The sequence below is a fragment of the Emys orbicularis genome, chromosome 1, assembly GCF_028017835.1.
Source record: "Emys orbicularis isolate rEmyOrb1 chromosome 1, rEmyOrb1.hap1, whole genome shotgun sequence".
In the NCBI taxonomy this organism is placed as follows: domain Eukaryota; kingdom Metazoa; phylum Chordata; order Testudines; family Emydidae; genus Emys; species Emys orbicularis.
Window position 1 is genome coordinate 209,767,777 of NC_088683.1, and position 3,473 is coordinate 209,771,249.

Consider the following 3,473-nt stretch of genomic DNA (forward strand, 5'->3'; position numbering starts at 1 on the left):
GTCATGGGGTATGGTAAAATACTATAATTGTTCAGAATCTGGCCAACCACTAACTAATGGGATTAGGAAGAAACTTCCCTTATGGACAGGTTATTCATAATTGTCTACTATGCCTCTCTTTGAAACACTACTGACCTCTGTTAGAGACAGGGTAGTACTGGACTAGATGGACTGCTGTTCTGATCCTATCTGGCAGCTGATGTGTTTCTGTGTTCCTTTCTTTTCCCCTTCCCACGCATACATCCTAAAGTGTTTAGTTTTAGGAACATTAACTTTTCCATTCAGAGTGATGCTAGGGCACGTCAGTGGGGGTGCTAGTTTGGACACCCTAAAATAAATCTGTTTTACAATTAGCTAAATGGATTCCCCCAAATTTGCCTGATGTGCTAGAATTCATGCAGATTTTTCATAGATTATAAAGCCAGAAGCGACCACTGTGACCACATAATCTGACCTCCTGCTTAACACAGGCCAAAGGACTTCCCTGAATTAATTCTTGATTTAAAAATTCTCAGTGATGGAGAATCCACCATAACTCAGTGGTTAATTACCCTCACTCTTAAAATTTTGCATCTTATTTCTAGTCTGAATTTGTCTAGCTTCAACTTCCAGCTATTGCATCTTTTTATACCTTTATCTGCTAGACTGAAGAGCCCTCTATTATCAAATTTCTGTTCTTCATAGAGGTACTTATAGGCTGTGATCAAGTCACACTTTAACCTTCTCTTTGTTAAGATAAACACTATTACACCATTCATGGTATATTCTCCAGTGTTCCAAGACTCATTGAAAATCAATATTAATGCTCCTCAGCCAGTTCTTTTAAAACCCTTGGATGCAAGTTATCTGGACCTGCTGATTTAACGTTAGCTTTAGTAGCTGCTGTTTAACATCCTACCCACAAACTCCAGTTATCCGGGGATCAAGTTCTAGGCTAAGGCCTTGGCTACACTGGCAGTGTACAGCGCTGCAACTTGCTGCGCTCAGGGGTGTGAAAAAACACCCTCCTGAGCGCAGCGAGTACAGCGCTGTAAAGCGCCAGTGTAATCAGAGCCTGCAGCGCTGCACGTTCGCTCGCAGCACTGCAAGCTATTCCCCTCGGAGAGGTGGAGTACATACAGCACTGCGAGAGAGCTCTCGTGACTACACTCACGCTTCACAGCACTGCGAAGTCCCGAGTGTAACCAAGGCCTAACTAGACTAAGAAAAGCAGAGGACTACCGTAGGTTGATCCCAATGCAACAAAACTATAAGCTTGATTCTGCAACCACTGACTTCAAGCTTGGGTCCAAAGTGATCACATACCAAAATTCCGTCAAAGCAGCTTCCTGAGTTACTGGAATGGAAAGAATTGTTTAAAAGAGGAGTTGAGGCTTGGTGTGCTTTCCCTGCAGTCATGAGGCTCAGAATAGCATTTCAAATGTTAAACATGAAAAATCATTATATGAATTGGTAAGAGGACCTCCACTCTTGGTGTTGTACTGTTCTGTTGTCATTCCTTCCTCATCTTGTAATATGTGTTTGTGTTACAGACTTCTGTCCCCTAAAATTGATTATTTCTCTATATAGCCTTTCTATTTCTCATCCTTTAGTGACGCACATAGATTCAAATGTTGTTGCTCTTACTTCTCTTTTTTTATTCCCCTTATTTTTTATGACGCACAAAGTCAGAGTTGTCATTATTCTATATTTGCATGGATTGAGCTGTCTTTATCATCTATTAGCTTCCAAATGATCAGAGTCTGTCAGTAGCTGACTATATCCTTCCTTGTTATTTACACTGTCTCTGACATCCATTTCTGATGAGTACTGCTCTTGCACTTCAGCTTAAGGAGCCAAATGTCTGCACAATGTAGACTGTTTGCAATGTTAAAAAACATTATTTTTGTAAATTGAAGCATATCTTTTCAATATGTATTTTCATTCACATCAATACTTTCTTGGACTCCCCCTTCTGCTTCAACAAGCTGTTTAGGTTTCCTTTCTTCCTTTAATATATTTTTGGCTCTGTAAAAAAAGTTATGTGTGGAATTAAACACACAGTCTAGTCTTTAATTTATTTTCTTCTTCACCTTTCAGGCCTAATGTCACAGACATTTTTGGTCCTTGAATCTTTTACATTAGGACACTAACTTGTGTGATATCTTTCCACTTAAAAAAACTGATCATTATTTCCCTGGCTTGATAGTATAAAATTGGACTAAAGAATTGAAAAATATGGACTATACTGCAGGCGAAGCCCTGCATTTTCAGGGAGCTACACAAGGATGATCTAACAGGGTTTTTTACACATCCCTAATTTATATGACTCTGTGGACTTGTCCACATTAGAAAAACATATTGTGTTTGAACCAGTGTTCCAGTCCTAAAAAGAAAGACGTGCCAGAATGCCTGGTACTATCACTCATGATAATATTGGAAGTACCAGAAAGTTGTTAAAAAGTGCCAGACCGGTATTTTGGAGCAATTTGAACATGACTCGAGTCCTGGTTTGAATGCAATTATGCACTTGGGGGAGCAGTCAATCGGCGGGTGTTCCTGCAGTTGGTAACTAGTGAAGTTCAATTGCAAAGACAAAACCATTAATTGATAACTCAGCAGAAAGAGCAACGGATCAGGAACATCAAGTTAAAAACACAACTCATGCTGTAGCAAGTAAATGGCTTCACAAATGTGCTGACACTGGATGGTTTGATACTGGCAGCATTATTTGCCATCAACGTTAGTCATATTTTAGAGACTATGGAAGTCAATGAAAGTTAAAACATGCCAGGAGATGTAAATATTGTCCTTCTTGCTCTACCAGATACAGAGTTTATCATTTCCCTCAACATGCTTGAAGCAGAGTTGCTTGAGAGAGGAAGTGTCAGCCTTGGACTACAGTGCCCCACAACTAACTTGTCTGGGGCCAACTAACTGGAAACCGTGCAAGAGAGCCCCTGAGGTCGGTGTCAAAGTGAGAATGAGTTCAACAAAACTCCTTGCAAAAGCAAAACAAGTGGTTCGCTAGTTTTTCAGTGCTCTGCCTTGTCAAGCAACACCAACCCAAGCAGAATGTACCTACCTACCGTAGATACTTATATGGCCCTCCTCACTAGAGCATCTGAGGACCTTGTAATCTGAAATGTATTTATCCTCACAACACCCCTGTATGGGAGGGCATCTTACAGAGCAGGCACTGAGGCACAGAGACTAAGGCCTGGAGTTTTAAAAGTACTTTGGCATTGCTGTACTCAGCGTTGCAATGCCTGACTCATTTAGGAGCCCAAATCTCATTTTCAAAAGGGATTTAAACACTTATGTTTGAAAATGAGATTTAGGCTCCTAAATCAGTGAGGCCTTCCAATGCAGAGCACAGCAATGCCTAAACACCTGGGCCTCAGTGACAGCAATAGAGCAAGGAACTGAAGCTGGGTCTTCCCATTCCAAGACTATCATCCTAACCACTGGTCCACCATTCCTCTCATATTGTC